General features: G+C 30.2%; 1 long non-coding RNA gene across 1 annotated transcript; it reads right to left on the bottom strand.

Annotated features, from left to right (window-relative positions):
- Positions 1–9,534: 9,534 nt before the first annotated feature.
- LOC145136660 (uncharacterized) lies at positions 9,535–11,006 on the bottom strand. The gene is made up of 3 exons (XR_013720639.1): positions 10,921–11,006; positions 9,889–9,924; positions 9,535–9,755 (listed from the first exon to the last, which is right to left on the bottom strand). It is a non-coding gene; the product is annotated as an uncharacterized LOC145136660 (long non-coding RNA).
- Positions 11,007–11,447: the final 441 nt, after the last annotated feature.

Consider the following 11,447-nt stretch of genomic DNA (forward strand, 5'->3'; position numbering starts at 1 on the left):
GCACGTATCTTCACTTTTAGCCAAGGGAACGTTCAACCCTAATAACTCCATTTATGCCGACTTAAATATAGTAAAAGTATTCAAGTATAAAGAGATTTTTAATATATGTCCTTAGAATATCTCCCTTTTTAATAAAAGAAACCATATTCACGAGTCCATCTTCTCAAAGCAGGTTTCGTTCAATATAAAATTACACTTGTGCTCTTTGGTATGAATGAATAACCTGCGCTTTTAAATGATACGATATGAATCAATATAAATCTTTATGTTTACCGAAATTATTTGAAAACGTTATTCCATCCAAAATTAACCGACTACCTCTAGGATTTAAGGAATTATTTTTGTATAAACGAATATTTATGCACAAATAGTTCCTTAAATTTTGGAGGTAGTCAAATTATCCTCATATTCAATTTTTTACAGAAAATGATATATTCCGTTGACTTCTTCATCGCTGAGAAAGAATATCAGTCTGCTTCAAAGTAAATTCCTGTCCAATATCAGGTTAGTATTTTATACAATCAAAATCTCCATATCATTCATATAATCTGTGTGATTTCGATATATATTCTGTATCTCTAATCTCTAATTTTGTATCTCTATTTTCTAATGTTTTCTCTGCATCATCTGTAATCTATATGTGATAATCTAAATACCACTTAATTGCAATAGGTCGGGACTTTTTCAAACTACATTTATAAACCTTGCTTGATGATCCTCACTTTGACATATTTGGTTTGGTGATCGAAAGTTTATAGTTTTTAAATCCATTTATAGCAATGTTGTATACAACATAACCTTTGTATAGATATGAGTTATAACTTCATGTTTTTCATTGTCAATATTATTGTTGTAACTTATTAATGTACTTACTTTTTTTTTCTTTTTAATTTAATTCATATATATGTTACTGAAAATATAATTTTGTATTTCGTTAATATACACGAGTGACTATTTCATCGTATATGTGTGAATCGCCATGTCCATGTTGGGTTCTGTGACATATTAGTTCTCACTTCGACATATTTGGTCTGGTGATCGAAAGTTTATAGTATGTGTGTAATATCACAGGTTTCAGAGGACCTAAAATGAAAAATTATCTTGCAATTAATAAAAAGTATTTATTTGTTTATTAGTTTTTATCGATTATCGCTGGAAATTTTAAAAACCTTGTATGCCTTTGTTGGGTTCTGTGACATATTAGTCCTCACTTTGACATATTTGGTCTGGTGATCGAAAGTTTATAGTTTTTAAATCCATTTATGGCAATGTTGTATACAACATAACCATTGTATAGATATGAGTTATAACTTTATGTCTTTCATTGTCAATATTATTGTTGTAACTTATTAATGTACTTACCTTTTTTTTTCTTTTTAATTTCATTCATATGTTACTGAAAATATAATTTTGTATTTCGTTAATATACACCAGTGACTATTTCAATTTTGTTTCATAAAGAATTGTTAGTAAGGTTAATAATATTTTATTATGCACTTACCAACATAACATTCCCTATTATATACAAATAAGTGTTTGCAAATTTATGGTTAAAGATTATATTTGTCTCATATTGGAAATCATACCTTTAACTTTGTTATCTTTAATTTGTCATATAACAATGCTATTTCCATGATTTATTGTTTTTTTCACTCTATTCAAAATCTCCATTGTTGTTCTTATATTATTATTACTCCAGCGATATAATGATAATTTTGTGTGTTTATATTTTGTGTGTGTAATTTTCTGCCATTGTTGTTCTTATTATTGTATGTGTCTTTGTGTTATACTCCCCAGATGTTTTAAATGGTCTTAAAGTATAAGGTTTGCCAAATCACAAGTTAATTTTAAAGGTCGGTGTTCTAGTTATGTTACTGAGAAACATTAATCAGAAAAATGGCTTATGTAACGGCACTAGACTACAAGTCAAATCTCTGGGAAAACGTGTTATTGATGCAGTTATCATATCTGGAAGTAATATTGGAAACCGAACCTTTATTCCAAGAATGTCTTTAACTCCTTCTGAAAAAAAATTCCCTTCGAATTTCAAAGAAAACAGTTTCCATTGGCTGTATGTTTTGCAATCACAATTAATAAAAGTCAGGGGCAGTCGTTATCAAAGGTTGGTCTGTATCTCAAACATCCTGTTTTTTCACATGGACAGTTGTATGTTGCCTTATCTAGAGTTCAAAGTAGAAAATGATTGAAATTGTTAATTTTAGATAAGGATGATAGACTTACAAACAAAACTTTCAATGTTGTTTATAAGGAAGTTTTTAGAAATTTATAAATGATTCGTAGTTTTTAAAGTCAAACTATTGTGTTTTATTTATTATATTTGTGTTATATTTTATTTTTTATATTTATATATCAATGTCATTTATATTATTCAATGTGTTTCTTTTTTAACTCTATTCAAATTTCTATTCTGTTTTATAAATCATTTACAACATACTCAATTTTATATTATGTTTATATATATATATATATATATATATATATATATATATATATATATATATATATATATATATATATATATTAATTTTAAATAATCAATACAAAAAGTTTTAAAAAAACTTAACTCTTAATAATAATTATAAATGTTTTATAAATTTTTTACCCGTGGTTTCCACGGGTTGTAATCTAGTACTACGTATATAAGTAAGAGGCATTAGTTATGGTAAATATTTTTATTAGGAGTAGCATTCCATACTAATTAACATACTATATTATTGTTTTTTATATTTACCTTTGTATTATTCTCTTCCTAAATTTTGTCTCCGGTCACATATAAACCAGCATATTTCAGATTCTTAATTCCCTCCAAAATTATTCTTTCATTATTATTAATACTAGGTTATAGCCCGTGGAAACCACGGTTTGGCAAAATAATTGAATTTTTATAGTAAAAACTTATAATTATTAATGAATTATTTAAAATAGATTATTAATTAAGAGATTTATGTTTTTATTTATGTAAAATTATTTTTCAATATATATTAGTTATTTATTATTTTTTAATTAATAAAAAATGATATTGTATAATGAAATGTTAAATTATTTATAAAAATAAAAGAAGCACGACAATTGAAGTAAATTATAATTGATAATGGAAAAGAATATTGTATGTATAATAACAAAAGAGTTATGCATACCATTTGATATATTGGATAGTGGAGTCCTACAATTGATATTTGCAGGAGATTGCATGAGATTACAAAATGCAGAGTATTGTCTGTTATTTGATAACGGTGTTCGACCATTATGCTGATTGCTAAAAAAAGCTGAAAAAAAAATTATAACTTATGATTCATATAATTATTGTAATGGAAAAGAATATTGTATGTTTAATTACAAAAGAGTTATGCATACCATTTGATATATTGGATAGTGGAGTTCTACAATCGATATTTTCCGGAGATTGCATAGGATTACAAAATGCAGAGTATTGTCTGTTATTTGATAACGGTGTTCAACCATTATGCTGATTGCTAAAAAAAGCTGAAAAACAAAATTATAACTTATGATTCATATAATTATTGTGAGGGAAAAGAATATTGTATGTATAATAACAAAAGAGTTATGTATACCATTAGATATATTGGATAGTGGAGTCCTACAATTTATATTTGCAGGAGATTGAAAGTTTGGAGAATTATATCGATGAAAGTTTTCAGAGTTGTTGTGTTCCTTGTGAAAAGAAATAGACGTGACTTTATTTGAAGAGTTTATATGTTGACGATGATTGAAGATATTGGCTACAAATAAGTATAAATGTAGTTGATATAAAAAAAATATATAACAATAAAGAAATTTAAAACTTGGTTGAAATATTTAATAAAAAGTATATGAAATAATTACCGTTCTCAGAAGTGTAAAAAAATTGTGCAGTAGATGAACTTTGACCCTTGGATATGATAGTTTTATTTTTCGCTTTTCGGTTATTCAAATATAATTTCCTTTTTTTTATTCGCTCTTTAGCAAAAATAGAATCCATGCTATTTTATGAATATGTATAACATAATTATTTAATATGATGAATTACAATAAATACATGCAAATACATATATCAATATCATAGTGCAGATAGTTAAAATAATTTTTTTTTCAAATACCTATATTTAAAAAGCAATATTTATAAAATCTGATGAATACAATAAATATAATTATACAATTTTTTTTATTTAAATATATTGTTTTTGTAGGTAAAAAATCTTAATATCATTAAAGTGATGTTTATATTAAGCAAAAAAATTAAAGTAATAGAAATCTCATTAGTTTCCATAAGACCCACGACTCACTTAGGGCCTGTTTGATTTGAACTTACCGGGTCCGGTCAGTGCTGACTGCTGACCCGGTCAGCAGTCAGCTGTTTGTTATTGACATATTAGAGCTGATTTGGTCAGCCCAGTCCATCCCATTCCACTGACTCGGTCATTAAAAAAATATTTCCTGACTGGGAAATAAGAGAAGCGATTTTTTCCCTTGCCCTTTATCGCCTCCAGCCTCTTTCGTCTACACAAAATCTGATCCCATCGACTGTTGCTGCTGCGCCATCGACTGCTGCCTGCTGCCTGCTGCGCCATCTTCTCCGGCGAAGACCAGACAGCGCCGACGACAACCACACAGCGCCACTGCAGGTATGTTTCTGTGTTTTTTTTGCTTTTCTTTTCCTGAAATCAGAAAACCCTTCATGTTTGTTGTGAAATTACTGATTTCATTCTGAAATCAAAGTTTGAAATCACTTCTTTCATTATTCTTGGATTCAATTAGATTGAAGAGTTAGCATAAAATCAATTTGTTATGTGTTTTTGTTTATGAAATCTGATTTCATAATGTGTTTTTTCCTGAAATCATAAAACCCTTCATGTTTGTTGTGAAATTACTGATTTCATTCTGAAATCAAAATTTGAAATCAATTCTTTCATTATTCTTGGATTCAATTAGATTGAAGAGTTAACATAAAATCAATTTGTTATGTGTTTTTGTTTATGAAATCTGATTTCATAATGTGTTTTTGACATAAAATCAGATTGTTATATGCTGTTGACATAAAATCATATTGTTATATGCTGTTGAAAATATGATGAACTCACATTTATGTGTTTTTGTGCATAAAATCAATTTGTTATGTGTTTTTGTTTATGAAATCTGATTTCATAATGTGTTTTTGACATAAAATCAGATTGTTATATGCTGTTGACATAAAATCATATTGTTATATGCTGTTGAAAATATGATGAACTCACATTTATGTGTTTTTGTGCATAAAATCAATTTGTTATGTGTTTTTGTTTATGAAATCTGATTTCATAATGTGTTTTTGACATAAAATCAGATAGTTATATGTTGTTGACATAAAATCAGATTGTTATATGCTGTTGAAAATATGATGAACTCACATTTATGTGTTTTTGTTTATAAAAGATTGTTAAAGATTGTTGTATGCTTATAAAATCAATTCATAATGTGTTTTTGTTAATAAAAGATTGTTATATGCTGTTAAAAATGTGATGAAATCACATTTATGCTTGATTTATTTGTAAATTTATGTTAAGTGGATGATTAGCTATTTGTTTTTCCTTTTTACAATAGACATGACGGATAAAAGAATTAGGGTTAGTTGGAAGTCGGAATTGGTGGACAAAACTTTTTTGGAAGCATGTATACAAGAATTAACAAGCAATGGCCGGGAGGGTAGTGGCCTAAAAGCAAGCTCATGGGCTGTGGTCGCGGAGAAATTGAAAACAGATCATAATTTGATTGTCGACAAAAAACAAATGAAAAACCGATACGACTATTTAAAAGCAAAGTATGCAGTGTGGTTAAAACTTAAAAACAAAACATGAAATATTTATAATCCCGTAACGAATTCTTTTAACATGACTAATGAAGAATGGGAAGCAGAAGCGAAGGTACATATATACATATTTTTTAAATTAGATTATTTTTTTACTAGTTTAATAATTTTTCTTAAATTTTCAAACAGTTGAACAAGTATGTAGATAAGCTGAGAAATGCACCCCTCCCTTACCCTGAACTTTGTACCCAACTATTTGATGGTGCGACCTCGACCGGTGTTCACAGTTGGGGGCCATCTTCGACACTACCTCATCCCAATGAAACCTTCAGTACACATGATTTTGAGGATACATAGATGTATGAGCCAGCACCTCATGCAGATACCCCAAGCTCAACAGTACCTCAACCTAATAGTGAGGAATCATCTGGGCGGACAAAAAACAAGGGGGGCAAACGAAATGGTCCTAAAGATACCACACTTGATGATGAGTTGAAAGAAGTTGGAAGAGAAATTATCAAGGCTGCACAAGCATTCACGGAAGCAAATAATCTTGACGAGATGGATGCTTGTATGGCGAAGTTGACAAGCTTGGAGTGGGGAGAATATGATCCAACATACACCACTGCTCTTATGTTATTTTATGAAAGTGCTGGTAATAGGAAAATTTGGTTGCGCCTTAAGTTGTCAACTTGTGAGTCGTGGGTAACAAATGCGGGAAGAAAGTTTGGATTAGTTGGTTGACTTTAGTATGTTATGGTTCATTGTTTGACTTTAGTATGTTATGGTTCATTGTTTGACTTTAGTATGTTACGGTTTTAGTTATGTTATGGATTGTTTTCTTAGATGCAATTATGTTATATGAATTTATATGTTATGGAATGTTATGCTTTTAGTATTTACATGTTACGGTTTGTTATGTTATTGATTAAAATGTAATTTGTATTTGACATCTAACAGGACACATGGATAAAGAAGGTGACTTTTTATATTTTCTTATATTCTCGTGGTATTGGTTGATGTTGGTCCGACAAAGGCAAAGAATAATTAAAAGAATAAGAGCTAGCGAACAGGTAGCAAAGGGGTATGTGTATACGCAAGATTTGATACACGGATGTCCTATACAATGTTTCGATATGATACGTCTTTCACAAGATGCATTTGTATTATTATGCAATCACTTTACAGAAAGAAATTGGTTGCAATCTAGTAGGACGATAAGCATTGAAGAGAAGATGGCTATGTTTTTACATGTTATAGGACATAATGAACGTTTTCGAGCCGTTAAAGAAAGATTTCATCACTCCACACAAACAATTCATCAATGTTTTCATGAGGTCTTACGTGCAATGATGTGTTTTGCACGAGAAATTATAGTACCAACCTCGTCTAATGCAACAAGAAATACATCAGAACGACATAGACGACTAATGCATATATTTCCCGGAGCAATAGGTGCACTAGATGGAACACTTGTACATGCAGTTGTGCCTGTTGATCAACAAACTCGTTATAGGGCAAGAGGAAAAGGTGAATGTTATCAAAATGTAATTGGAATTTGTAATTTTGATATGATATTCACCTTTGTATGGGCTGGATGGGAGGGCATAGCACAGGATTCTAAAGTTTTGAAAGAAGTTGCATTTAACCCGACTTCCGGATTTCCATTCCCTCCACCATGTTTGTAACTTTACTATACGTTTTTTTTATCTTTTTTTGTATTTATATGATAAATTTGTCATACATCTACAGATAAATATTACCTTTGTGATGCCGCATACACCAACACCCGTGGATTTATGGCTCCCTACTGCAATACTAGGTATTGGTTAGCCGATTTTCGAAGAAACAGAGCTTTAACTAAGGAAGAAAGGTTCAATCATGCTCATGCACAACTTAGAAATTACATTGAACGTGCTTATGGTGTATTGAAGGCGAGATTTCCAATTTTAAAACAAATGGCTCCTTATCCTTTTCCAGTGCAAAGAGACATAGTCATTGCTTGTGTTGCGGTCCATAATTTTATAAGTAGGGATGTCAACGGGGGCAAATGGGACGGGGAGTGCATCCCCCGCCCCCGCCCCCGAAATTTCTTTGTTCCCCCGTCCCCGCCCCCGCCCCCAAAATATTTAGCCTTCCTACCCCCGCCCCCGCCCCCGACTGATTTTGGGCTGCCTTTTTTTGGCTAAAAGAAGTTGTTATTTACGCTAAAAGAAGCTATTTTTAGGTAACAAATAATTATTTATAGTAGAATTTAACATGTTAAAAATAAAAAAGTTATGACATCTTAAAAACATTATACTAACAATTTAAAAACATGTTTTTTTGACGAATTTTGGAAGCTCAAAATCATGTTATAGTTTATTATATTTATATAATTAATATATGTAAATATATGTGTAATTTATTAACGGGGTCCCCATGGGGGTTTCGGGACGGGATTGCCTATCCCAACCCCCGCCCCCGAAATTAAAACGGGGGTTAACCTTGCCCCCGCCCTCGTCCCCGCCCCCGATTTTTTTAAATTTTTTTTCCCCAAACGAGATAGGGCCCCCACGGGAACGGGGTCCCATGGGACTTTTTGACATACCTATTTATAAGGAAATACGATATTGAAGATGAATTATTTACGAACTTTGAACAAAACACTATGGTTACTCCTAATGTGGGTGGTGGAGGAAATGAGGGTCAAAACATAGAAGGCATAGAATGGGGTTCAGAAGCCGTTGACTATATGACTATTTTGCGTGACCAGATTGCTAATCAGTTATTTTCAAATGGTTCACGTTAAATGGTGTACTTTTTTTATTATGTATGACAATTTGTATTTGGATTTTGTATTACATTTTGTATTTGGATTTTAATTGATGTATGTTTAATTTGGATTTTATATGATAATTTGTGTTTTTATAATTTTTTTATCCAGCACAAGAGACAACACAAGGGTAATATGGTCATTTTTTCATTCAGCACAACCATTTAGATAAATAATCAAACAGCATAAACTCATATGGATTCAGTCAGCATTTTTAACCCAATCAGCTTCTAACCCAGTCAGCAACTATCAAACGACCCCTTAGTCTTCTCTGCTGTCCCATATGTTTTTTAAATTACCATTTTAACCTTATAGGTTGATGCAGCAAACTTTCATACTAAGTAACAGTTAGCAATAGCAACATTGTTTCATTACTTTTGTTATTTTTTCCATGCATTCATAGCAACGAAATTTCATTACTTTTGTTAAGCTATGTATTATAACATTCTATATCTATTTTTTTAATTTTCCAACCTTTTATTTTTTATCTGATGTAGAAAATTATGGAGTGTATCGTTGATGTTTTTTTAGTCTCTTCCAAGGAAGGCAGGGTACTCATCATCTTTTGAAACTCTGACAAGTTGGGTTCCCCACTCCATCAGTAGCACATAACTAATCAGGTAGTTTCTAACTTCTCTTTTAATTTCGTAATTATTATTTATTTGTTTCTTTTTACCAAATCATCTTTTAAATGGTTATACTCATAATAACATTAACATAAAAGAAAAAGACTATTCCAATAAAATTCAAAACCATAAAACCAATAAAATAGTTTTTCCAAATTTGAGAATGTTTTAAAAACAACCAACGACCATATAAAAAACCATAATCCAAAATATCAAAAACGGAGAAATTGAAAACAAAATCCCACACACAAATACCAAATTATTGAAGAATTTTTAAAAACCAAACCACACTTTACTTCTCTTTTTTTGGGACCAAAAGAGGAATGCTTTGACCACTTGATACACGTCTTGGCTTTGCTGCTGATTCAACATCGGGGGAATCAACATCATATACTTCATGCAAATTCCGCTTTAGATCAATGGTTTTGTTAAAAAGTTTAATCGGACTGGTCGCGGTTGATTTTTCTAAAGTTGAAGGAGTTACATTCTCTCCCGTCTGAGAAGCACAATCCTAAAATCGAATAAAGTAATAAATTGTTAGTTGTCGTTACATTTTATTGAAATTTATGTATTTTTCATCAACAACAAATATATTTAAGTGGGACTAATATGATAATATAATAATACTAAAATATAATCTTTACCTTCACAAGTAGGTGATTTTCGCGTTAGGCATTACTCTGAAAGGAAACGATGTAAAATGTAGTTAAGTAAAAAGAAAATGGTGGATATTTTACATATTTAAATAAAGAATAATATAAAAACAGTCACACACTCAAAGAGATAAAACACAAAATAATTAAATTTCCAGAAAAGGTCTAAGATAAAAGGTCCTTATGGCAGGAAACTGTTTCAAAGATAAAATGTCCTTATGGTAGGAAACTGTTTCAAATATAACAGGTCCTTATGGCAGGAAACTGTTTCAAAGATATAAAATGGCCCATTAAGGAATAGTTTCAGAAACGGTCCCTTTGACAGAAAACTATTACATAAAAGGTCCTTATGGCAGGAAACTGTTTCAAAGATGGTCCATGTGACAGTGAAAACATGACAAAATGGCCCCTTTACGAAACTATTATAGATCCAATATAAAAGCAAATTAGAGAAAAATTATTGAACAATGGCATATTATGAAAAGCAAATGAACTTGTGTATATAAATATTCAGAAATGCTAATTTTTATGATAGTTTTACAAAAAATGGCCCTTTTTATTAAAAATATATTTTACACAACTTTTTATATAATGGTCGCTGTGAAAAAGTCATACACAGGAATTGTATTTTACTTAAAATTATTTTAAAACAGTATAAATAATGGTCCCTGTGAAAAACTAATACGATGAAAAACGAAAGTTGATATTTATCTCAAATTATGTGAAGTAAAATAACTTCGATTATAAATTGTAGCAGAAAAACGAATTTGAAGTGGAGATTATGTTTAGTTAGAACCATACACATTGTAATAAACAGATAGAAACAGATACAAACACACATATACAGATACAAAGAACACACACACACAATAACTTAGAAATCGAAATAAAAACAGTGAAATGTAGTTGGTATTTATTGATATTTATGTGAAGTTAAATACTTTCGATTATAAAACTGTAGCAGAAAAACAAACAGATGGAAGAAGAAACATGAATGAAGAAATATAGATAAAAAAAACTTACCTGAGGTTTTGAAGTTGAAGCCAAAGCCGAGAATACAAAGAGGAAGAAGAAAAAGGCCGAAGATAATGACGAACTGTGAATGTTCTTAAATTTGTATTGCAGGTATATATTTGTATATTAAGTATAAGAAAATCGTCCCAAATCTAGATAATATTAAGAGATAATATCATTATCACTTTAATTACGGAATTGATAGCTGAAATATGTATATACGAATGTAAATTTCCATATTAAATGCCGGATTATTAGCTCTACACCTTTTACTTAATTGTAATACGATATTTAATAAGTTTATAATTTTGAAAGTTTGAAATTTTCTTCAAAATGTGATGTCGTATTTGAATTTAAATTTTGAATTGTAAAACAAATGCAGACGTGGCAACACCTCTATTAAGGCGACAGTTGTCAATAATTGAATACAGTGACACGTGGCGTTTGGATGACATGTGGCGAATGGAGGATGAAGATTTACTCTTTTATTAAGAAGGGTAGATTCCATGATTTATATATTAATTTTTTGGATTCAC

This window comes from Lactuca virosa, chromosome 9 (assembly GCF_052849685.1).
Source record: "Lactuca virosa cultivar CGN04683 chromosome 9, Lactuca_virosa_CGN04683_v6, whole genome shotgun sequence".
Classification (NCBI taxonomy): domain Eukaryota; kingdom Viridiplantae; phylum Streptophyta; class Magnoliopsida; order Asterales; family Asteraceae; genus Lactuca; species Lactuca virosa.